The following is a 25,885-nucleotide window of genomic DNA, read 5'->3' as shown; positions in this document are numbered from 1 at the left end:
CCACCTCTGTCTCTAGAAGCTTACCATCTAGAAAGATAAATAAAGTTTCTTTTTTTAAAAATAGCAACCAATACAATTCTCCCTCTGCCTATTCCTGAGAAAGTTTCTTCCTGTCCCATGTGAGAAGCACACACAGAGCCAGAGGAGGGTCCAGCGGGGTCTATTCAGGGACCTTGTGGACCAGAGACCTCTGCCTAGTACCCCTCTGGCCCCTGGTACCTCTCCCCCAACCCCTTCCCACCCCAGCTGCTTCAGGAGACTCTCTCTCTGTCCCTGATATGGGCGAGGGCAAGGTCTCACCCTTTTCAGAGCCCAAACCTGTGATCTCTCCCACGCACCTTCCCTCTGCAGTCACAGGCGCCCCTCATTAGCTTGTCCAGAAAGAGGAAGGTTTCTGCCCACAGTTACTGCGACTCTGCTCATTTGACACAAGAACACAGATACCACCTTCAGTGCTCACTTTGCTCCCACAGGAGAACCGAGGCCCAGCGTTTTGCAGCAAAAACCCTTGACCAACAAAGCACTACTCAATGGGACCAATTTCAAGTCAGCTGCACATAGGAGGGGCGGGGAACGTAAAACACTTTAATGGTCTGGCTGCTTCCCCCTTTCTCCCCAGTCCTCCCCATTGCCTCACTCCATTCTCTGAGCTGCAGGCAGCACACGGTGCTGGGTTTGTCATGCCATTGCCGGTCAAGGCCTCCTCGTGGCCCTCTGAGCAATCCCACATACCTCGGTCGGGCACACATGCCCTCTACAAACTGGGCCCCACCTCCAGCCCCAGCCGTTTCTCCCATTACTCCTTTGTACCCACGTGCACTCCATAGTCTCAGTGCCCTACATGTGTGTGCACGTTCCCTCCCCTGCACCTTTGCCCTGGGAGGTCCTCCTTCCCCATCTCCACCTGGCAAATGCCCAATCTGCCTTTCAAGGTCCACTTCAAATGGCACCTTCTTCATAAGGTCTTTCGTACTCCACTCCAACCTCATGTAACCTCTCCCCCCTCCCTGTCAGCTTTGCTACATTAATGCTCTCTTTTTTGAAAGCCCATTCCTTGTATTCTCTTTGCATGGGAAAAATCTGTGTCTTATTCACCCAGCACCTAGCAACTTGTTTGACATGTAGTAGGTGCTCAGTAAATGCAGAGGAGATGGTACAGCTAAGGCTGTTTGCTATAAGACACAGATCCAAGGAACCATCAGCTCTAAGAAACAGGCAATATAGATATTCCTCCCAGGAGGAGATGAAAATAACTCTGAGCACCTATTAGGCGCCTTCTAACTCTGACCCCATCCCCATCAGGCTCCTGGCCTCCTCAATCCTCAAGGACACACCACTTCAAAAATAACTCTACACTCACTGCTCGGTTCTGCCTTTCTCCCTTTCCCTTCCCTTCTCTCCCCTCCTATTCCATAAAACCCCGGGGCTGCTGCCCACAGAACAGGGGGGAGAAAAATAGAAGGGCTGAGGGAACCCACCCCCTTCTGAACACGCAGATGAGGAAGTGATTATCAGAGGTCACCGTCTTGGTCAGTTCCTGTTTCTGGAGCAAAGATGCCAAAATCTGTTCCCTTTTCTTGTGAAAAAATGTAGGGGTTTTGACTTCTAAATTTCCCAGAAACAATACTGTCACTCAGCTGTCTGTGTTTCTGTCTGTCTGTGTCTGTGTGAATGGTCTGCCAAGGCCTTCTGGGACTGCTCCTCATGGGTGAGCACCCAGGGGAAGCCTTGGAAACTATATCTCATTCCTGCCCCTCCCCACTTACAACCCCTACTCACCCACCCACCCACCCGGCCTGTCTGAGGAGGAGCAAATGCACTCGGACAGGCTGCCTCTGGGCTCCTATCTCCTCCCAGGGCCTTGCAGGACGTCCCTCCTCAGGCCTACATCTGGCTACTCAGAAGCCCCTAGAGAGGGCGGAAATTGAAGCTGGTAACTTGGACTCACTCAGAGGTGATGTGGATCCGTTTGGGAAACCATGTCCCTGTCCTGCTCCTGAGCTTGAAGTTATCCCAACCTGGGAGCAAGCAGCTACCACCATCCTTGCCCCCAGCCTTGGGCCAGGGCAGTGGTCGGCAAACTGCAGCCCCTTGAATGTGGCTCTTCCACAAAATACCACGTGTGTGCATGCACGTACAGTGCGACTGAAACTTCGTGGCCACACTCAAGGAGCCAAAGAGCCACATATGGCTCTCGAGCCACAGTTTGCCGACCACTGGGCCAGGGCATCATCTTCTGTGCCCCAGTCTTATGTGGAATGGGTGGATAGCACCCCTTCATGTGGAATCAGACCCTCCTGAGCCCTGGGTGGAGAAAGGAGGAGGGCTGGCATAGGAAGTATGGGAGGTGGAGGTGGGAGAGGATGGGCTAGGGAACAGGTACATATAAACTAAACCAAGCTCAGAGACTAACTAAAGCCAGAGTCAGAGTGAGGATGGGCCTTGGAGTCAGGTTAGGAACAAGATGTGAAGGTCAGAGTGCTCTTGGGAAAGCAATGGTGCCCAGCCCTCTGCACTGGGTGAGAGAGGCCTGGACAGGGCCTAGGTAGCAGAGTCTCTGTATATGTAAGAGGCAAAAGTTAGAGCTTTCTAACAGGATCCACATTTGGCCTGCTTTTCTTTTGGTCTCTGTTTCCACTTGGACTGTGCCTACCCAATTCCTTCCTCTTTCTCTCATTCCTTCATTCAACATTTAAATAGAGTCTTTACTATAAAGCAGGCTACTGTGTAATCAGTGGTCCACAAAGATACGTAAGATTCAGTCAGTCCTTCGCCGTGTGAAGCTATTATTGAACTGGAGAGACCAATGTATAAGCAACTATGTGTAACCGATCCTGTGTGAAAGGTGAAAAAATGGATGCCGTGGAAGAAGATGGAGGGTGTAGAAGACGGGGGTCAAGGAAGAATTCACAAAGAACAGAAGAGATTTGAGCTGAAAGTGGGACTTACCAGCCAGAGAAGGAAAGGAGGGCCTTCCAGGATGATGAAAAACAAAGGCTGGAGAGCATGAATACAAAAGGCCTCAGTAGCGACAGTTTCGGAGAATGGGACAGAAGGTCAAGGCCCCTCCAATGCTATTCTAGATTGGATCAGGCACCCCAATGAAGTGGAGACTGAAGGAGAAGAGAGGTCTGAGTCAACCAGCTCCTGTTCCAGCCCCACGGGCTACCCTCCTAGCAGAGGTGACATGGGCCCCAACCTAGAGTCCTCCATCCACCTTCCCCACCCTCACCGGATTACTGTTGGTCCTATCCAGGGTTCCTGAGGGATGGTTTTCCTCCGCTGTGCTGACCCAAGGAGGTTTCCTATCCCCTCCTCAGGCCCCCACACTCTGGAACAGTGGGAGATGGACATTACTCAGGCCCAGGTCACTGCTCAGGCTTTGATCTAAGTGGCTTTGTCTCACTACCCTGCACCCCACTCCTGGGTCCTCATGCTCTACCACCCAGCTGCAGAGGTGCCAGCCAGATGGAGCAGCAGGAGGGGCAGCCTCTTCCTCCAAGCTAACTCGCTGCCTTGCTCTCAACGCCTGTAGTAGAGCAAGGCCTGCTCACCAGCCACGAAGGCCAGGCCTAAAACGACGGAAGACATCAGTGGCCAGGGCTTTCCAAAGCGTAGGCTGGGACTAGCAGAGGCCTCACGACCCTGAGCCTCTGCGTCCTCCTCGCGGGGTGTTGCGCGCAATCCCCAAGGCTGAAGGCCTGATCAGCAGGAACGCTGGACGGCTCCGCAGGTGGTGGACCCAAAGGACCTGAACCAGAGCCAAGGTTGGGGGGGGGGGGCAGGAGGCGGGGCAGGACCGAGGAGTCTGCGGGGGATCCCAGATGCTGGCAGTGGTTGGGGGTGCGCTGCCAGGAAGGAGGGCCCCCACCGGCGCGCGTGGCAGAGAGCCCGGGCAGCCCTCGACAGCGCCCCGCAGCGCCTGCGCGGGTCCCTGGTCCCTCGGGCGCCCTCCCCGCCCCGCCCGCCCCGAAGCCCGAGCGCGGCGCCGCGGGAGGAATTCCAGCCATTTCCTCCGCGCCGCGCGGTATGCAGCCTGCTCGCTGCCCGACCGCAGCGCGGCCCCAGGTGGGGGCCGGGCGGCGCAGGCCAGTCCCCGCCGCATCTGGCAGCTGTCCCGGCTCGCCGTCCTCCTCGGGATTCCCGATTCTCCGTCCTCCCCCCCTCCCCCCCACCCCGCGTCCCGGGTGACCAAACCGGCCTTTCCAGCGGCCCCCGGCCTGGCGCCCCCGGGCTCCCGCTCCTCCCCGCTCCGCGCGCCCACCCTCCGGCTTCCTCGGTCCCCGCCGCGGCCCCTCCCGGCCACCGCGGACCCCTGGAAGTCCCCAGAGTCCGAGTGTGAAACTGAACTTGGCACTTGCTACGTCATATCGGGGCCAGTCCCATAGCCTTTGAAAGCCTCAGTTTCTCATTTTGCGCAACGGCAACTCCAACAGCAGTGCAACCCCATGTGCGCTTCCCTGGGTAAAAGGAGAAAGGGACCGCGCTGGACCCGGGTCCCGCGGCTTTCTGTCCTCCAGGCATCGCTGTCCTTGGCTTTCCTAGGGCCTCCCGCCCACCCCGCCGTGGCTTGCTCTCCATCCCCTCCGCGGGTGGGGCGGCCCTGGCCGGCTCTGCAGGTAGGCACGGTCGGTGGCTGCCTCCGCGGGGCCTGCTCCAGCCTGCTCTCTCCCTGTCTTAAAAAATGCCTGAACCTTCTTCAGGATCCAGCATTGCCCTCGAGGTTCTTGAAAAGCCTAAAGGGCAGTCATTAACATGTTGACATGATGTCATCGCAGTCTGAGAGCCACCGGACACGTGGTGATCAGGGACAGTTGGGTTTCGGACCCGGGACGACGGGGCGCGCAAACGTGGAAAAGGTCTGAACAGAGGATGGGCCACCACGTGCTCTCCGGCTCGTCTTTCAAAGCGCAGGCCCCCCCCCCCGCCCCCGGGAGAGGGAACATTCTTTCCGTCTTTAACCCTTTGGACGAGCATCGAGGAAACCGAGAGCCAAAGCCCGGGGCGACTGGAAGGGTGGGCCCCGCTTCCCCCGCCGCCCACACCTGCCTCGCCCACGCCCACGCCCACGCCCACGGCGGCCGTAAATGTCACACTAGGTGGGGTTGGAAAGCCCCGAGCTGCACCAGGCCTGGCCTCCGCCTGCTTTGCAGACGCAGCACGGAAGAGCCGCTCCGCTTCGGTGTTCCCCGCAGAAGGCCCCCGGTTTTGCTTTTGTAACTTCCACTCCAGCCAGCGTCCCAAGGCCAAGAATCAGCCCTCGCGGCAGGACGGACCCCCCTCGTTCCCCACGCCGCCGCAGCCACAGACTGCAGAGATCCAGGTGGAGGCAGGTCCAGAAACACAGGTGCCATAAACATCCCAGCCCAGCCAGAGCCGGCTCCCAGGCCGCCCCTCCCCTCCCCACCCCCGCCCGCCCGCCCCGGAGCCCAGCACTTCCGGCCATCGCGGCGGGCGGGCGGGCCTCTCCGCCTGGGGAGGGGCGGGCTTCATCTGTAACAGGGGCCTGGCTTCCCCTTCCTCACCGGAGGGCCCGCCCCACCCCCCTCAGGGCCCAACCTGAGGCTTTTCTCTCTACTCTGGATACACCTCCGCGACTCCCCTTGCGGGCCGCTCCCTCCCTTTCCTGGTACCTATTTTTAGAAGGCTGCTCCCAGGGACCCCAGTCTACTAGAAAGGCAGGCTCCTCTCTGGAGGTGGAGGAGGGAGGCTGCCTTTGGTTGGAAGGCGACACCGAAATCAGATTTACAATTTGCCATTTGATTCTAACATTTTTTTGTAGCACTCTTTGTTTGGGGAGGGGAGGCGGGGGGCGGGGGGGGGGGAGCGGCTGGAGGCAGAGTGGATCTAAAAGAGGGGAAAGAAAGAAGCTGGGAGTTCATGCAAAGAGGGAACAGAGCACACTAAAAAGAGGCTTTCCCGGCAGGCCGCTGCCCAGGGGCTCAGGGGGGCTTTCTGAGCCTGCGGGCAGCAAGAGACTCCACTGGGGAAAAGGGTTCATGAAGTTCCGCTCCCTGGGGCTAAGGGTACAAAAGCTGTCCCCAGGAAACTGGGAGATCTGATGGCTTGGAGCAAGGGGAGAAAGAACAGGTTTGAAGGTGATGAGTAAAACGGATCTGAATCATGAATCACCGGTCTTCAATATGTCTGTAAACATAAGCTTTAACGAAATAAATGAATCCCTGTTTTGAAACATAGTGGGTAACCCTAAAAATGAAGTCTGAACTCTCTTCCCATTTGGGAGCTTTCTCTGCAGTCACTGTGCTAGGTAGGGAAGCACTTTGCAACCTCTAGCTGGCCGAGCCCTACTTAGAATGTACTGCTAATTCCCCGTCTTACTCATGAGGAAACTGAGGGCAGAGCGGCTAATTAACCAGCTCAAGGACACCCAGCTGGTAGAGGAGCGGTTTGAACTCAGGGATCTGACTTCAGTGGTCAGCTGTTGAGCCTCTGCTGTGGGATAATCAACTCTGTTGGTCTCTGACCAGAGATGGCAATGACTCCTCTGTAGTCTCAGCTGCCTTGCACAGTGAGGATGACCTTCCTGTAGCAGACCTGAGTGATTGCAGCCCCATTGAACTTGATGGCTTTCCTGAAGGGCCCGTGCAACCTACCCAAAGGCCCTATAGGAGCAGGATTCCAAATGGACTGGATGCAAGTCACCAAGATCGGAGTCAGCCCTGGACCAGCCCTTCCTGTGTGATTTCAGGACCTCAAGGAGCCCCAAGTGGCCTTTTTACTGAAAAACCACCATAAAAGAGCCATTGTGCTTAACACGGAACCAGATGTGTGCTTAACTTTACCCAGGTCACTGGATCTCACCTTGGGCCATGGGCCAAGGTAACCCAAAGGTATGTTTTGTCTCGCTTTCCTAATATATATATTTAAAATTTTTATTTATTGATTTGAAAGAGAAACATCAATTTGTTGTTCCACTCATTTATACATTCATTGATTGATTCTTGTATGTGCCCTGACTGGGGATTGATCCCACAACCTTAACTGAGCTACCCAGCCAGGGTAGCATACTGACGCATGGGCTACTGCCAAAAATAAAAGGTCTAAGTTCAAATATTCACTGAGCTACCCAGCCAGGGCCCCAGCATATTTTTTTAAGTTGCATCAATTACCAAATATTTGACTTTGGAAGATTACAAAGAAATATCTGGATTTTTTAAGCTTCTCCCCCAAGATCTGAAAATCTGGCCACACTGACATATACTCTGCTGTCCACCACAGTCCCAGCCATCTCAACCTATCAATACCAGCAAATCCCTCCATCTTTTACTCCCACCCTACTGCTTGGCCCACAGGCGTTTGAATTTGCTGAACTTCCTCACTAAAATGCAGATATTCACTGAAGAGGTAACTATTGAGTCTATAACTAGTCACATTCCAGAATGGATATCTTTTTCTGAAAGCTGGTTAAGGGAGAATAATTGAGGTACGTTAAGGTGAGGATAGGAGAGAAAGTGGAGCTCCCCCAGATAAGGTGTCAGGCCAAACGAGAGCAGGGCAGAGAATATTTCTAGGGTCCTAGAAGACCACAAGATGAGAAATTGGTGTTCAAATAACTGTCAAGTATATGCAACACAAAGAAAGATCACCTGTTTCCCAGGAGCTCATCCTTTTATTTAACTTTGCAAACACCAAGCTTTTATTAGCATCCTGGGCTCCCTTCCCCAAACCTGCTGGAAGAGCCTTGGGCAGTGTCCAGAAACAAACCCTGGAGGTGATTAGAGGGCTGCCGACTCAGGCTGTGAGCGAGCCCAAAGGAATGGGTCTGGCTTTGGACCAGGACAGAGCTAAGCCCAGAAGAGGAGCTGAATGAAGATGAGGACCAAGTGATTAACTGGGGTCTGGGCAGCCAGGAACTGAAGCACGAACTCATTCACCAAGATGGTGAGCAGCTGTTTTCTGAACTGTGGATTACATGAGGGAAAACCATCTTCCCCGAATTTGGAAGCTTTTCCTGCCAGAGCAGTTTATTGTGTAGGCAGAGAGGGGAAGAAGTATTGTATAGAGATATGTACTGGATGAAATGGCCTTAGGCAGACTCTCTGATAGACCTCAGTGCTGCCTCAACTTACCCAAATGCACATGTGGGAGGGTTTCAGCTCTGTGAATATTTGAACTCAGCCCTTTTATTTTTGGCAATAGCTCATGTGTCCACAGAGCCCCAGATGTGTACTCTGGGGTCGGGAGGAGGGTAAGATGAAGTACCTTTAGGGCTTTGGGAGAAATGGCCAGTTCTGTAATCAGAGACAGGAAAATCTATCTGACCTCTTTTAAAGCTGGTGAATAATATGGCACAGTCAGAATTGTCACAGTTGCTGGGTGCAGCCTTTGGAAAAGATGAAAACTTAGCAGGAGACGGGGAGTTGCCAGGCTGGGTCAGGGCACACTCAATTCAGAGAGCCTCCCCTCACTTCTCCCCATCACCAGGTGGGAAAGAGCCCCTGAAACCCTTTCTGAACCCCAACACGCAATCTTTTGGAGAAATGGCCAGCTCTGTAACCAGAGACAGGAAAATCTATCCGACCTCTTTTAAAGCTGGTGGATAATGTGGCAGAGTCAGAATTGTCACAATTGCCCACCCCTTTGATGTGCTTACTCTCCTTCTGACCCAGGGTAAAGTTCATGACCAATCATTATAATCATCCTTTCACATACCCTCAACTCTTTGCTTCTTGTCTTTGTTATTCTCACCTGGCATGACAATAGACGTAATCAATTTCAAGTCTTTGACTACTCCACACCTGGCTACAGAAAAACCCTCAGCCACACTATTTGATCCCACTTTAAATTCATGATGATAAAACTCAAGTGGGCTCTTAATGCTGCCCCATAGTCATAGTTCCCTGTTCCATTCACTCACCTATGCTCTCAGATGACAGTTTTAAACCTTCCTTTCTCTTCTCAAACTCAACATTTCCTTCCCATCCTCGCTCTCAGCTGCTCATTGGACTCTTTTTTCACTGGGAAAATAGAAGCACCTGGAAGAGAACTGCAGATCCCCACCATCACAATTATCCCCTGCCCAGCAGTTTGCATTTTCATACTTTGTCTTTCTGCCTATTATCAGAGATGACCCATCCATCAAAAGCAAATCCCTCCACTGTGCACTCAATTCCATCCCTCTCACCTACTCAAGGAAGGACCTTACTTCAGCAATTCTCCCTTACACCAAATTGCCATGCTCTACTGGAGCATTTCCATCAGCACACAAACATACTAGTACTTCTCACATACGAAAAAACAACAAATCCTTGTAATGGCTGCACTTCCCTTGGCAGACTTTGCCCCATTTGTTTGTTCCCCTTTAGAGCAAACTTCTCAAAGGAATCATCTATGCTTGCTCCGTTCAGTTCTTCTCCTCCGGTTCTCTCTTAAACCAGCCCCAAATCAGGCTTCTATGCCCAGCACGCCACAAAAATTGTCCTTGTCAAAGTTACCGTGACTTACATGTTGCTAAAATAATGGTCAATTCTCAGTACTCATCTTATTGATTAATAGCATCTGATGTAATTAACCACATCCTCTTCCTTGAAACACTTTCTTCACTGGGCTTCTAGACATCTCACCCTCTGGGTTTTCCTCCTATCTCACTACTCCGATTGTCTTGGTATCTTTTTCAGATTCCTCCTCTTTTCTCTGATCCCTAAATATTGAAGTGCCCAGGGCTAAGACCCCAGTCCTCTACTCTTTCTTATCCATCTCTTTTGATGATCTCATACAAATATCTGATTTGAAATACCATCAATACCACTCATGACCCACATTTATATCTCCAGCCCAGCCCCTTTCCCTGAATTCTAGACTCATGTAACCAATTCCAAACTCAAGATGTTCAAAACTGAAGTTTTTAAAAATATATATTTTATTGATTTTTTACAGAGAGGAAGGGAGAGGGATAGAGAGCCAGAAACATCAATGAGAGAGAAACATTGATCAGCTGCCTCCTGCACGACCCCCACTGGGGATGTGCGCACAACCAAGGTACATGCCCTTGACCGGAATCAAACCCGGGACCCTTGAGTCCACAGGCTGACGCTCTACCCACTGAGCCAAACTGGTTCTGGCCAAAACTGAACTTTTGATATACTCCCTCAAACTTGATCTACAAATAGCCTTTCCTATCACAATTGATGGCAACTCTGTTCTTCCAATTGCTCAGCCAAAAATCGAAGCCATCCTTGACTCCTGTTTTCCTCTCACAAGCAGACCAGATCAGGCAGGAATTAACTCTAGCTTCAAAATACACCCAAAATTCAACCACTTCTCACCTCCTTTGTTGCTGCCATCCTAGTCACAGTCATCATTACTTTCACCTGTATTATTGCTGTAGCCTCCTGCCACGTCTTCCTGCTTCTACTCTGGCCTTCAATATAGCAGCCAGAGTGATCCTTTACAAATAAATATACCTTATATCAGTGGTTCTCAACCTTCTGGCCCTTTGAATACAGTTCCTCATGTTGTGACCCAACCATAAAATTATTTTCGTTGCTACTTCATAACTGTAATGTTGCTACTGTTATGAATCGTAATGTAAATATCTGATATGCAGGATGGTCTTAGGCGGCCCCTGTGAAAGGGTCGTTCGACCGCCAAAGGGGTCGCGACCCACAGGTTGAGAACCACTGCCTTAGATCATATCACTCCTCTAATCAAAACCCTCAGTAGCCTCCCTCCCCATTTCTTTTAGAGTAACTCTTTAATAACTCATTTCTCTCAGTATGAAAACCAAAGTCTTTACAATGCCAAAAAGGTCCTGCATTTTCTACACACCCTGCCTCTCACCTCTCTGTCTTTCTCTTCCGGTACACTCTTCCTCACTCATTTTGGGAGTCCAGCCTCCTTACTGTCCCTCAAACACACTAAGCATGTTTTCACACTGAGGCCTCTGCTCTACCTGAACACTTGACCTAAACACTCGTGCCCCAGAAATGTGCTTAACAAACTTTTTCACTCCTTTAATCTTTAGATCTCATCTTTTCAATGAGGCCCACCCTGTTTAATACTAAAGCTTGCCATTTTCCCTACACCCCAATGCTCCTGATCACAATTAACCTGCACAATCTTGCTCTTTTTTTGACCCCCATGGCACTTATTACCTTCTAACATACTATGTAATTTATATATTTGTTATGTTTATTGCTTATTATCTATCCCCTCTCTGCTCCCTTTAGGGATCTTTGTCTGTTTTCTTCACAAATATATTCTAATTGTTCAGAAGAGTACTGGTACATAGTAGAGAATATATATATATATATATATATATATATATATATATATATGGAGAGAGAGAGAGAGAGAGACTACAGCGTTTGGACAGTTTTAAGCCTGGGACTAATGAGAGGGCATGATCCTCTCGTAGCAAAGCCACGTGCAAGTCCCAGCCAAAGGCTATAGTTCTAAGCTTGACCTTATGGTCCGAACCTGTGGTCCCACGTGGCTGAGTGATATAGGCTGCAGGAGGTGCAGCAAGTAAACAAAGCTTGATCAAGTGCGTGTAATTGAGTAGATTCGAAACCCACAAGAACGTTGTAAACATCTTGACCACGCCCATACTTTGCCTCATGGAATCTGGCTATAAAGTGAAGACTCGGCTTGCAGGCCGTGGCGCTGTCTCTCCATCAGAGAGGGCAGTGTCCCACCCAACCCTAGCTTTCTTCTCTTGTCTGCCTTTTCTAAATCCTTTACCACCCCTTCTCAGGTTCACCATGGCCCTGCCAGCTCAGCATGTGTGTATATGTGTGTGTGTGTGTGTGTGTGTGTGTGTGTGTATATATATATATATATATATATATATATATATATATATATATATGTAATCCATACAGAGAGGGATTTATTTCTTTGGCCATCAGAAATGGGCAGGCCAAGAGTAAAGAGAACAAAACTAGAAAGAGCAACTGGAGCCAACTGTAAACACATGACTCATGAGCAAAGTCAGGTCAAGTTGAATGAACAACCAAACGGTATACTTACAATTACCAGATGGATGGATGAATAGATAGATGATAGATAGATAGATAGATAGATAGATAGTATCTCCTATATGGTAGGTAACAAAGTGACTTTATTTACTACATATAGAGTAAATAAAGGCCTGGGCCATGACCCTGACATAATTCCCTTCATATCCAATTGCTTTTCAGCTCTCCCAGCCGTGAGTGAGCCAATCACACAGTTTGACAGAGAGGCACCTCAGAGAGTAAAGGCAGGACAGGACCCTTTGGAGAAAAACAACCTCTTCTCCTGTTCCCCTAAGTGCCTTCTCAATAGAGGATATTGCCGTACCAGATATTTGGGGTAGTCCCGGCTCATTTCATCAGAATTCTGCAATCATTGGATGCAGATGGGTTAACAGTTCTGCTTGCCTCGCCCCCACCATGTTCACTGGTAACAGGCCTTCTGGAGGCCATGCCTTCCTTTCCCACAGGGATTGCAGCCTCAAGGCAGACTGCCAAAATATTCTTTCTCCAAAGAAGCCAGTGTTATGCAAGGAGCCTCTGCACCCAGGATAAACCAGTTAAATGAGGCTCCTAAAGCCTTCCAAACATTTAGATTAGAGACCTGGGAGTATCAGCCAGGTGGCTGCCCCAGGGGCTTTAGGCCAGTGTGGACTGTAGGGCAGGAGGCTTCACCTGCCCTGGGGAGAAATAGAATCCCAAAAGCCTTCACAGTGGAGGCTTTGTCTCACAATATGTCCAAATAAACCCAGGCATCTTTTCATTTTCAAAAGGCTCTGGGCAGAAGCTCTGGAAGATCCCTCTTGACCAGACATGATGACAAGACCCCAGTTCACAGGAGACCCTTAAACCATCTTGCAGTGCCCTTTGCAGAATGGGACATGATCAGTTGTACCTTGCATCATAAGGCATATATGTTGAAAGAACATATTGATGGAAGTTATCTAGAGCTAAGAGTGAGGCCAATAGGCATTGAAATAGGGTAAACCGGTGTCCTCTTCTCTGTAGAATAGATACGTTTATTCATAAGGAAGATATTCATGTTTGACATGAATGGGGACACCCAATGGCGCTCATGGGCAGAGGGCCAAAAAGATGTTTGATAATTCTTTTAGATATAAATATCAAATTCTGTAGATATTTCCTCTTGTACTGGAGGTGTTACATCAAGAAAGGAAACATCGAATCAAACAAATTCAAGTGGGGGGTTTGTGTTTTGGGTGGTAGTGGGCATGATTTATAAGCAGAACTTCTCAAGCCTTTATTATTGCTCGTATGTGTGGCAAAGTGGTGAAGGGGAACGAGGATTTCACAGAGTCCTTGGCCGGAGAACTCCTTTTATCATGGAACATCTCCTCTGGGTGTTCCACAAGACACAGGAGCTAGTGAGCCACTGAAGATTTTTAAGCTGGAAAATAGCACATAGGGGAAAACAAACTTTTAGAAGATTGTTCTTATGGTAGAATGTAAGGTGAACAGGAAAGAAAAGAGCCTGGGTTCAGGCAATACAACTCAGTGATTGGATAAAGACTCAAGATAAAGTGGAGAGGGTTAGAGCACACCAGAGTAGAGAGTGGAGAGCAAAAACAGTCTTTGTTGGACTCTGGAGAGATACATAACTGTCCAAGTTCCTGGGCCTTATAGGAGTTTGAATGAGCATTAATCAGGATTTTGATCACAAGGGACACAAATCAACGTGGGCCAGCTTAAGCGAAAAAGAGGGTGTTTTTCAGGGATGCTTCATGAAGAACTGGATCCATAAACTGGAAAGCTGGCAAAAAGGCCACTGTCTCTCTGGTCTCAGCTTCTCTGTTGTCCAATTCATATTCTTTCTATTTTTATCTCTCTCCTCTCCTCTGCTCACCTCTCCTCTCCCTTCTTTCCTCTCTCTTCCTCTTCTCCCCCCCCCCCCCCCGCCCTCTCCCTGCTCTCATTTGTGGAAGAAAATGGCTTCCCTACAGTTCATGAGTTTGCCTGTTACACTAAGTTTGCACATCACAGTTCCAGCCTTGTTAGAAACCAGTTCTCCATCTCTCCTTCCCACTTGTAGAATTCCAGGAGAAAGAATCTTGTTGACCCAGCTTCGTACTCATTCTACTCTGACCAGAGGGTCAGGTTTTAAAACACAAACATGGCTGCAGAAGACCTAGCCCTGAAGTAGTGTGGAGGCCACTTACCAGGGAAAGGTATCTGCTCTAGAGTGACTAGAGGCCCGATGCACGAAATTCGTGCAAGAGTAGGCCTTCCTTCCCCTGGCTTCCGGCACCCGGGACCTGGGCTTCCCTCACAGCCCTGGTTTCATCCAGAAGGACGTCTGGAAGGATGTCCAGTCTAATTAGCATATTATGCTTTTATTATTATAGATACTATAACCTGTAATTGAAAGTGTACTTCTGGCCTAGTTGAGCAGAAGCAGACTGCTGTTGAATAAATAGGTGACTGTGAAATTTTAAAGCAACTTCAGTAGAGAGTCCTTATCCTTGTCCCTCACCCAAACTCCTTTAGTTCCCAAATCCTGGAAAAATCTACAGATGAGGGAGGCAGGGTAAATAGTGATGAAGAGTATGTTTTTGAGGTTAAATTGTCTGTATTTTGGATCCTGGCCTTGAGGACTTAAGCAAGTTATGCAACCTGCCTGAGTCTCAGGTTTCTCACCTGTAAAATGGGTTTCATGAGAATTAAATAATTTCTATAAAGTACTTAGCACAACACACTCAATAACGTTAGCAACATAATTTTTAATGAAAACCCATGGGGCTGAAATTTATATCAGGAGATCCAAATATCTTTGATAAACTGGGCAAAAGAGAAATGAACTGGCAGATGGGCAAGTAGTCAGCTTGGTTCTCCAGATATCCCCATGAGTGTGGCCTCTGGAATAGGAGGTTTGGGAAGAAGAATAAGCCACAAAGATCTTATGGCACCAACAGGGACTTTAGCAATCCCAGCTCTTTTGTACCAGTCACACTCCCTCTTGTTCTTAGAGATTTAATATCTGCCTATTAAATGGTCATGATTTGGAGGAGAGATGACAAGAAGAGGAATTGCTTTCAGCTGGCCATAGTCTTTAAATAACCCAGGTACAACATTTTTTAAACACAAAGGAGTCCATGTGTAAAACATTAGTAAAATTCATATATAAATCTAGTTTTTGACGAGTCCAGAGCTAATAATCAATATGCTTTTTTACTGTCTTTGAACTTTGATTTTTCTGGCAACAACAAAAATCCTAAACCTCATCCAAAACCATCGTCCAGACAGCCCAACTTCTACACTCCCCTCCCTCGTGTCACATATTGTTGACAGAACTACTCTCGTTACCACATTCATTCCAGTGGTGATTCAAATTCTTCTGCAGAAATGGACTTGAAAGACAGAAAATTGCTCTTGTAATCACTTAATAAGCAATCCTGGACATGGAATACAGAGCTATGAATATGGATTCACTCTTAGCTTTTATGGATGTATTTTTTCTCAGTTATTTTCATTGAAAATCATGACGAACTAATTTAAATAGCACAGTAAACTGAGATGGAAAATTACCCATAATAACAATTTTGATGAAAATATACACTAGTCTGGTTTTAGGCACGTCACAGACACTTTGTTTAAATTGCAAGTTTGCATATATTTGAAATGTGTTTGTTAAATGTGTCAGTTTTATTCCTTTCCAAAAAGTCACGAATTTGCTTTGGGAAAAAATCATGCAGTTTGATGTACAAAGCAGAGGGGGATGAAAATAAGTAATGGGCGAGAAAGACCCACCCAAGGGCTACAGGCAGCTTTCCTAGGAAGATTCACTACCATGCCTCAATATTATCCAGTAAGTCTTTCCAACGGACTTTATTATACCTCTATATCTTTAGAAACAACTTCTTCTGTTTTCAGGACTATCTTTACCTCAAGAGGAGGAAAATTCAGGACATGCAAGATAATCCTCTCTCTATCTAAGAGAGAAATGAGCCTCTTTGTCATAGGAACCGAAAAGTCAGCTATGTAGTACACTAAACACTAGTTTCATACCTCAATATTATATATCTTTTGTAACAAAAACAAGTGTACACATAAGAGAGGTGGTTGGATGTAACAGTGATAAAGTGGCTTAAGTTGGGTTAACTATAACCTACAAAGCCCATTCTATCTATTGCAAATCATTAGGACAAATGAATTCTTACCCTTACCAGATGTATAAACATTTCTGTAATGCAGGGGTTTGCTTCATAACTTGGAGACTGTCATCAAAGGCAGCGCTAACAGTGTTTCTCCCTTTGACTTGAATGACTTCTTCCCTACTAGGATCATTATTGCTTCATAGTGTCCCAGGGATGAAAGGACTTTGAAAGGTCATTTGCCCTGCAACCCAACTAACAGCATCTGCATTACCAGGAAGAACCTGGTCAGAAATACAGAATCTGGGTCCACCCTGCTCTTACCGACTCTGACTCTGCTTTTTGGCAGGATCCCCAGGTGATTCATATGCACATTGAAGGTTAAAATATGCCCACTCTAGGTCATTCCTTGCCTCTGAGCCAAACTGGGCACAATGAATAGGCAGGTCTCATTTGGCCAATTTCAGGTCCTTTATAGTTTGTTCTATTTGAGTCATTGAGAGGAAAGGGGAAATATACTAATTTAAGGAAGTCTTGCATAGCATAACAAAGTTAGCAACTTCTTAATAAGTATGTGCAAGGACTGAAGCCCTGCAGATTAGGTCAAAGGAAAGAGAAGCCGAAAATGGAATGAGTTCAAATAACAAACTCGGATAAAGTAAGGGTAGTACAGAAGTTGAGTACAGAAGGAGCAATTTCACCAAATTACCAGTTCCAAACATCATCTCTGGACTGTGAGTGATTTACAGCCCTGGACTTAGAGGATTGAGTCTCTTGCTGTATTTCATTTCAGATGAGTAATGTTTTATTTAGTACTTCCCTACAGCTTAGCATGAAGGCCCTGGAACCACTACACTGAATTTATCTGGTGATTTGTATGTTCATTCTCTGGTTATCCTAAACTCTCAATCTGTGAAAAGCAAATACCAGAGCATCACTGGCAGACGCCCCCACGGGGATCCTGACTCTTGGCTGCCCAGTCCCTGACGGGACACATGCTACCCTACCCCATTGAGAGTTTCCTGTTTGAACTTGGCTCTGAATCTCTGCTCTCTGGTTATCTTATAGGTTTGAGATTTGTAACATACTGCAATCTGAACAATAGAAAATTCTCTGTGGGTTAATAGCAGCCCAACCTCTACACCAGAGACTGAAGGACTTAGGATAGTTATATATGTGCTCCAGTGGTCCTCAAACTTAGCTACACATTAGAATCACACGAATAACATTTTAAAAACAGCATTCTTGAGGTATAATCGGCATACAATAAGCTGCACATATTTAAAGTGTGTAATTGATGAGTTTTGATATATGTTATATACCTGTGAAACCGTCACCACAGTCAAGCTAATCACACACAAAATTTCCTCCTGCTCCTTTGTGATCCCTCCCTTCATCCCGCAACAACATGTCTCCTTTCTGCCCCTATACATTAGTTTGCATTTTCTAGAATTTTAGATAAATGGAACCATACTCTTGGCCATGCCAGCGTGGCTCAGTGGTTGAGCGTTGACCTGTGAACCATATGCCTGGGTTGCAGGTTCCAGGATGCAGCCAATCAATGATTCTCTCTCATCATTGATGTTTCCATCTCTTGCTCCCTCTCCCTTTCGCTCTCTCTCTAAAATCAATAAAAACATATTTTTTTAAAAAGGAAGTCCCATACTTTGCTGAGAGTTGCTTTTTAAAAAATCAGAGACGGATCTTGGATTCTGTCAAATCCTTTTTCTGATTCTATTAAGATATTCATATGGTTTTTCTTTTAAGTCTGTTGATATGGTGAATAACATTGGTTAGTTTTCAAATATCAAACCAGGCTTACACTCCTGGGGTAAACCTCAGTTGGTTATTATTTTTTAAAATATATTGCTAGGTTCTATTTGCTAAAATTTGCTTAAGAACTTTTGCATCTATACTCATGAGGGCTACTGGTCTCTAGTTTCTTATAATGTCATTGTCTGCTTTTGGTATCAGAGTAATGCTGGTATAGTCCCTCCTCTTCAATTTACATGAAGTGTTTGTGTAGAATTGCTATTATTTAAATATTTGATAGGATTCACCATCTGGAACTAAAGTTTTCTTGTGGGAAGATTTTTAACCACTAGATTCAATTTATTTAATAGATGTAGAGTAGAGCTATCCAGGTTAGCTATTTCTTCTTGAATAAGCTTTGGTGATTTGTATCTATCAAGAATTTTTCCATTTCCTCTAAGTTGATCAATTGTATTGGCATAAAGTTGATCTTAATATTACCTTATAATACTTGTAATATCTATAAAATCTATAGTGATATCACCTCTCTCATTCCTAATATTATTGATTTTTGTCTTCTCTCTCTTCTTTTCCCCATCAGTCTGGCTGGAGGTCTAGCGACTTTATTGGTCTTCTCAAAAACATGCTTTTGGCCTTAGCCAGTTTGGTTCAGTGGATAGAGCCTCAGCCTTCGGACTAAAGGGTCCTGGGTTTGATTACGGTTGGGCCACATGCCCGGGTTGCAGGCTCAATCCCAGTAGGGGTTTTGTGGGAGGCAGCCGATCAATGATTCTCTCTCATCATTGATGTTTCTGTCTCTCTCTCCCTTCCTCTCTGAAATCAATAAAAATTTATTTTTAAAAAAAACACACCTGCTTTTGGTTTCCTTGATTTTTCTCTATTGTTTTCCTGTTTTCTATTCCATTGGTTTCTTCTCTAATCTTTATTATTTACATTCTTCTACTAAGTTTAGGTTTAATTTGCTCTTTCTCTACTTGTTTAAGGTGGAATCTAAGGTCATTGATTGGAGACCTTTCTTCTAAGTGTTTAGTACTATAAATTTCCCTGTAAATATGTATGTAGTTCCAAATATTTCCTAATTTTCCTTTTGATTTATTCTTTGACTTGTGGGTTATTTAGAAGTACCTAAGTTTTTTTTCCCCCAAATAATTGGATATTTCTCAGCTATCTTTCCATTACTAATATCTAGCTTAATTCCACTGTGGTCAAAGAACATATTTCATCTGCTTTGAATATTTTTAAATATCTTCAGCCTTATTTTATAGCCTATAATATAATCTATATTACAAATTTTTCTATGCACACTTGGAAAGAATGTGTACTCTTAACATTAAGTAGGATGTTATTAAAATGTCAATTAAGCCCTCACCGGTTTGGCTCAGTGGATAGAGCATCAGCTTGCAGACTGAAGGGTCCTAGGTTTGATTCTGGTCAAGGGCATGTACATTGGTTGCAGGCACATACCCAGTAGGGGGTGTGCAGGAGGCAGCTGATGGATGTTTCTCTTTCTCTCTCATCGATAGTTCTAACTCTCTATCCCTCTCTTTTCTCTCTGTAAAAATGATCAATAAAATGTATATATTTTTTAAATGTCAATTAAGTCAAATTGGTTGATAGTGTTGCTTAAGTCTTCTATAGCCTAATTTTTTATCTACTTGTTCTATCAGTTATTGAGAGAAGAGTATTGAAATCTCCAACTGTAATTGTGGGTGGGTTTTTTTTTTTTTCTGTTTTATACTTCTAAACATCTACCACCAAGGCCACACATGATACCAATTAATTTAGAATCTCTGGGGGGAAGGGATGACTCAGCCATCAGTATTTTCGTTAACTCCCTGAGTTTTCCCAAAGTGCAGTCAAGTTTGAGAGCCACTACCTTATGCAGGCCATGATGGATTCAACAGATTCTCAAATGCATTAGCTTTTTTAATCTTCATACCTGCTTCGAGGTCGGCATTATCCATTCCCATTTTACAGAAATTGAATCTTGGACACTTATCCAAGATCACACAGTTGATCAGAGAACCTAGCTGGAATTTAAACCCAGGTTTCCTAACTCAAAGTTTAATGCTTTTAAAATATTTTGTTCTATGAGGTATGTTTATTGACTTGAAGTTTTCTTCTATCTTATTCCCCTAATATACTGTTTGGGGTTGTGGGCAGAAGCCATGTCTAACCAAAACCTTATCATTTTCACTGGACCTACCACAGTGTCTGCCCCCTGGAGATGATTCTAAAGTTTTTCTTTTTCTTCTTGAAAGATCTAAGTATATGGGATCATCTGACCACATAGTCATCACTAATCTGCCTTTTTCATGGTCCATCCACAACCTAAGGTTTACATCAGGCTGTGATTAACCCTGGGCTCTTCTCCAAAAACCTTCTGAGGCTGCAGATTGTCAGTCCGTTAATATATGACGTTGGCAGCCAGGGATCAGATTTTGCCCTGAGCTACCCACACAAGTTTGGAGCAAGATTATGAGGGAAGAGCATCTTGGGGAGAATGCATCTCCTATGTGTAAAGGCTGTTTTGTTTGAGTGCTTGCAAGTTCTCCTATGTGTAAAGGCTGTTTTGTTTGAGTGCTTGCAAGTCCTGGAGGAATAATTTAAATCATCAGAAATGATTTAAATTATTCCTCCAGGTAAATGCCTCCAGAGAAATGATCAGTCAAAAAATGGACCGTTAATGTTTTTAAGATAATGTACGTTCCAAAGAAATAAAGGCTAAGGAAGTGTCTCTTTTTTCTGTCTGTCTGTCTCTGTCTCTTATCTATATTTTATTATATTTTTTCCTCAGGTATCATCACCCTCAATATAGACTAATGAATTAGTGTGTGCTTGTTCCTTTTCAGAAATATTCAACTATGCAAATCCTTTCCCCAAAACTGCCTTCTTAGACCTATTTCTTCTGTTATCTTCACATCCTCACCTGACTCCTCTCATCAATAAGTTGCATTCTGAACTCAATACTTGATAGTTGCTGATGTGACTTCCTCTGTTTTGAATGTTTTCTCACTTATGGTCCAAAGTTATAAACAATCACAAGTTAGGGAGCTTGGGCATCCTTTTTTTAAAAAAAGGAATTATTTATTACTAAGACAAATCTACAACCATCACTCTTTTTTTCACCACTTAACACAACCACTTTCTGTTCTCCTAAATTTCCTCCCAGTCTTCAGTCAGATATAGAAATATTTTACATAATTATAAAGCTTATGTAATTTTTGTGTTCTTGTTTAACATGACTTACGAACACTTTCACTGATCTTGCAGTCTTCCTAATTATCATCTTTTGTGGCTGTATAGTTTCCCCTAGATATATCGTAATTTCCGTGTTGCTGTGCAACAAGTTGTTTCGAGTTTTCACTGTTATTAGTGATTCTCCCATAAACATCTAGGTATATATAAAGATTTGGCCACTTTTTCATTTGAATTATTTCCTTTGTAGAAATTTCCAAGAATACTTTTACCATTTTGAAGGGTTTGAATGACTTTAAGGGATGATGAGTCCTTAAAAAGGCAGTACCAAAAAGTTCATAGCCCATGTCATAACTTTTAAAATTATGTTAAAATTTTAAAATTAGTTTTAAAATTAATTACGACACAGAAAGGCCAAGATATTTCCTAAAGCAGCACTCTGTCCATTCTCATTTCACAGAGTGGTCCAAGCAATGCATGATGAATGTGTCTCCATCACCTTATTCTTTAGTCCACTGAAGCCCCCTAAAAAAGTGAACCAATTCCTCCCACATTTTAAGTGATGAACTTTTGGAATAAGCCTTAAAAAAAACTCCAGAACAAAACCATGGGGCAAATCAAAGATACACTTCCTGGGATAAGTGCTGTCTTAGAAATGAAATGAAGGCATAAAGTGTGTGTGGCAGGAGGGTGGTGGGGAGGGGGTGCAGATCAGATATGATTGGAACGCCAGTGTCACAGTTGTCCCCTGCAAATTGGTCTCTGGGAGCTGGGTCAAGGCAGCCGAGTTGAAAGGCAAACACAGACAGCAGCTGTTGAGGATGTAAAGTCTTTGGCCGGAGTGGATAGGGAGCTGGGTGTGGTCACCCAGAGGCCAGTTTCCACCCCACCCTACAGGCCCAGTGACAGGCTGAGAAGAGAGAACTTCCCGTGTTGCATTCCAGTCCTCCTCTCTGGGCTTAGTGGGAATGCCTGTAGCAGTGTCGGAGGCGGGCTACAACTGCCTGCTTGCGCTGCACGCATCTCCCTCAAGGGTATCCACTCCTGAAAGACTCCAAGGCTTCTGAGAATGTCATGTCCAGAGAGCCTGGAAGCAGGGTGGACCTGAGACTGCTGCATGGTCCCAGCTATAGCCCTAAGTCTGAAGCACAAGTAAATCCCACTCACCGTGGTCGAGGGGCTGAGCCAAACTGCAGGAGCATGTGGGTCCTTCCTGCATTGCACAAGCAAGTGCCGGCTACATGGGCCACACCAGCCCAAGGATTTCCCAGAACATTTGACAAGAGCCCACCCACCCAGCTGCATCACTGAGCAAGGAATCTGCATTATTCATTTCAACATCACTTTTCTTGGAAACCCTGACTGCTCCACTCTCCAGAAATCATCCATCAAACTTTCTCTTTGTGGAAGTCATACTGTGAAAACTCCCGTAATCAAATTTCCCACATTAGGATCCCTGCTGATAATTACATAACAACAGAGTCAAGAGGGGAAAGAGTGGATCAAGCACTGACATCTTTTATTTCTGTCTTTTAACTGTTTATCATGACAATTTTCAAACACACACAAAATGAGAAAGGATGAAATAATGGACCCCCATGTCCCCACCACCCAGCCTGAACAATCTCCATATGGGCCAATCTTGTTTCATCTATCACTTCCCATCCCACTTTCATTCCCCCCCCCCCCGCCCCCCAAATAGGCACACATTTTTTTTTTACTAGAATTTTTAAAATCAAGTCCTAGACACTGTCATTTCCCTCATAAATAACTTCAGCATGCATCTGTTACTAACAAGGACTTTCTTTTTGACATAACCTCTATTGGCACGAGTACTTATTAACTACTGGTATTTGTTTAGCATTTAACTTTTGGTGCAAGGTAAGATTCTTTACACAGTTTATTTCATGAAACCTCAGCATGGCAAAGAATCACCTTAAACATTCACAAACCCCAGGAGAAAGAAATGCTCTAGTTTTATAACATTGCTATTTGCTCATGAGGAAAACTGCTCAACCCAGTCAAAGTGAGCTGTGGCAAGGCTGCGGTCTGGGAACTCGCAGAGCTTGGAACAAGAGGCATGTCAGAGCCTGACGGGCTCCAGCCCCCTGGGTATGCAGGGTATTAAAAGGGTACTGCTTCCTCATCTGAAAACTGCCTTTTTTTTTTAACTACCTTACACCTACCACTTGAAGTCACATTGTCAAGACAGAAACACCCCGCTTCTTGAAAAGGTTGTGCCTTCTGTAAGACACCATTCAGCAAAAGAGTTTTGAAAATTTAATTTACATTTCTGCTCATCAGGTGTATATGCATAGGAAGCACAAGGGAAATGTGGCTTCAAGCAAAAGCAACCTCCAAAGAAGTATTTCTGTTTGCTGTGTCCTGTTCCTTTGCAATCTCTGCGCCTCACCTAAATATCTACACTCAGGAGATTGAAGCAGAGTAGCTACCTTGGGTTGACTTACCCCAGTAAAGGTGGGGACTGCAGAAGCAGAGCTTGGGACGAGCCTTTGCCTAAAGGACGGGCTGATAAACCAACCCACTGTCAGTCACGAAGATCCTGGGCTTCTGCCTGCAGCCAGGCCTTCTAACTCCTGTACTTAAGACCCCAGGTCAGCCCAGATAGACAGTCACAATGCAGCACTGACTTTCCCTTGTTATTCCCTCCTGCAGGTTCTCAGCACCACACAAGATTGCTACCACCGAATCTGCCTTGGGTTCTGATGGGCCCAGATTGGATGTGATGCTCTCCGCAGGTCCCGTCAGCTGTGGCTGGACATCGGGACGTGCTATACAAAGAAGCTACCAGGAACTACAGTTGTGGGTGAGGGCTGTACATAAGGAGAAAGATGGGTTTTGTAAGCCTGGCCAGCACTGTACAGAGTGCTCACTAAAAAAAAAACGAGCTGTTTTTATATGCTTTGATAGATGTTCCCTCCACCTGGACCATCCCTCAGATGTCTATGTGACTTGCCCTTTTGTCACCTTCCCTTCTTTCGGGTCTCTGCACAAGTGCCCCATTATCAGGGAGGCCTTCCCCAGCCACCTACATCCAGTAGCACACACCCACTGCCACTCTCGAGCCCTTAGTTCTGCCTCGTGTGTCTCTGTACCCTTGATCACAGCCTGACACTTATTATTTGTTGTCTGTTTTGGTCACTACGGTATCCCCTGAATTTAGAACAGTGCCAGGCATACGGCAAGGGTTTGACACATTTGCGCAGAATGAATGATCTACTTAAGAACCAGATCTTCTCTACTACCACACGTGACTGATCAGAGCGGGCACTGTTGACAAATAGGGGCTCCACAGGAAATCTATGGGGAGATGGATACATAGGAGCTTTCAAGAGCCAACCCTCCCCGCTCCCCCCGTCCCCCCCCCCCCATTCCTCGTGGTTGTAATAGGAATATCTGTTTCTTAAATCTGTATGCTGTGTGACTAGAGATTGTGACCACCAGCTCATACTTTGCTCTTGCTCATCAGGGTCCACGTGAAACTTCCCGATGGCCTGTCTGTAAACCTTCAAGCACGGACACTTTAAGAATAACGTGTCCCTCTCAGAGCTCCACCACTGAAAGGTGTGCCTTCAACAACAGAAAGATTTATGACTTTCTTCCCCCACAGAAAAACCACAGAAATATTTCCTTCTTGACTGCAGCAGGGAGTTCCAAGTCTCATTAAAGAACCGGCCAGATGCTTCCTCCTAGCTTGTGTGGGAAGAAGTTCAGATAAAGAGCATTTGAAACTCTACCTCGCACACCTGCCTCGTACCTTATTCCCTTCTGGCGGGGCTTCCTGTTTTCCCAAGTTCAGGGCCGTAGGGCCGTGTGTGTCCTGCCTCCCCAGACAGCTGGGGCTCTAGAAGCTCCTGGCCCCTCTCCTTCTGGTATTAATAATAGACGGCTCTCATTGAATTGCACACCTGCCATACACCAGGCCCTGCACTATACAAATTGTCTCAAATTCTTCACCCCCAAACTGGAAAAGAGCTGTAACCTGAGAGTCTGCCGTCTGGATGGTCCCTGTATCTGTAATAGCAGAATCTGTCTGTCTGCCTCTGTCACCAAGAATCACTTTCCTCCAGTGTATTTGCAGAGAGGAAGTTGGTCTCTTATCTCCAAAGCCAGTCCGGGCTGCAGGAGCCTGTTCCTCTGCTTTTATCTGCTCCAGAACTCCACAGCCAAGGTCCCTGCTCTTGTGTGTGAGTTCTGCTCTGTGCTCCGGGGTGCCCTCTTCCCCTGACCCTCAGAGTAATGGCCCCTGAGAACGTTCCCCTCCTGGAACCGTGGATGTGTTACCTTACAGAGGATTTTGCAGATGTGATTATGGGAAGGACCTTGCGATGGGGAGATTCTCCTCGATTATCTGAGTGAGCACCATGTAATCTCTAGTGTCCTTATACGGGAAACAGGGAGGCAGGAGAATCAGTCAGAGGAGGAGATGTGGTCATAGAAACAGAGGTCAGAAGGATGTGAGGAGGGGCCGAGGAATGCAGGTAGTCGTTAGGCGCTGAAAAAGGCAAGGAAACCGATTCTCACCCAGAGTCTCCAGAAGGAATGCAGCCTTGCAGACACCTTGTTTTAGGTCTCCTGACCTCCAGGCCAGTGAGATAATAAATGCGTGGTATGTTGAAGCCACTGTTTGTGGTCATTTGTTACACCAGCAGTAGGAAACTAATACCAGGGAGGATGCGGGGGAGCCACTTTGCCCTGTTGTCTTGCTCCTTAATGCCACACCTCTATCACATACGTGTAAGCCACTTCATTAAAAGTTTGGCAATAAGTAGAAGGCAAAAAAAAAAAAAAGCTGAGTATTAAATATGA

The 25,885-nt window shown here is 46.2% G+C and overlaps 1 long non-coding RNA gene across 3 annotated transcripts; it reads left to right on the top strand.

Annotated features, from left to right (window-relative positions):
* Positions 1-5,031: 5,031 nt before the first annotated feature.
* LOC118669065 lies at positions 5,032-24,812 on the top strand. 3 transcript variants are annotated; one of them, XR_004971866.1, is made up of 4 exons: positions 5,032-5,347; positions 6,489-6,851; positions 23,732-23,882; positions 24,546-24,812. It is a non-coding gene; the product is annotated as an uncharacterized LOC118669065 (long non-coding RNA). The 3 variants fall into 3 exon arrangements; XR_004971865.1 differs by having other exon boundaries at positions 5,033-5,347; positions 6,512-6,851; XR_004971864.1 differs by lacking the exon at positions 5,032-5,347 and having other exon boundaries at positions 5,843-6,851.
* The last annotated feature ends 1,073 nt before the right edge of the window (positions 24,813-25,885 follow it).

Source organism: Myotis myotis, unplaced genomic scaffold (genome assembly GCF_014108235.1).
Source record: "Myotis myotis isolate mMyoMyo1 unplaced genomic scaffold, mMyoMyo1.p scaffold_m19_p_14, whole genome shotgun sequence".
NCBI lineage: Eukaryota > Metazoa > Chordata > Mammalia > Chiroptera > Vespertilionidae > Myotis > Myotis myotis.
The sequence above is the reverse complement of the archived record's forward strand: the minus strand, read 5'-3'. Positions and strand labels throughout refer to the sequence as shown.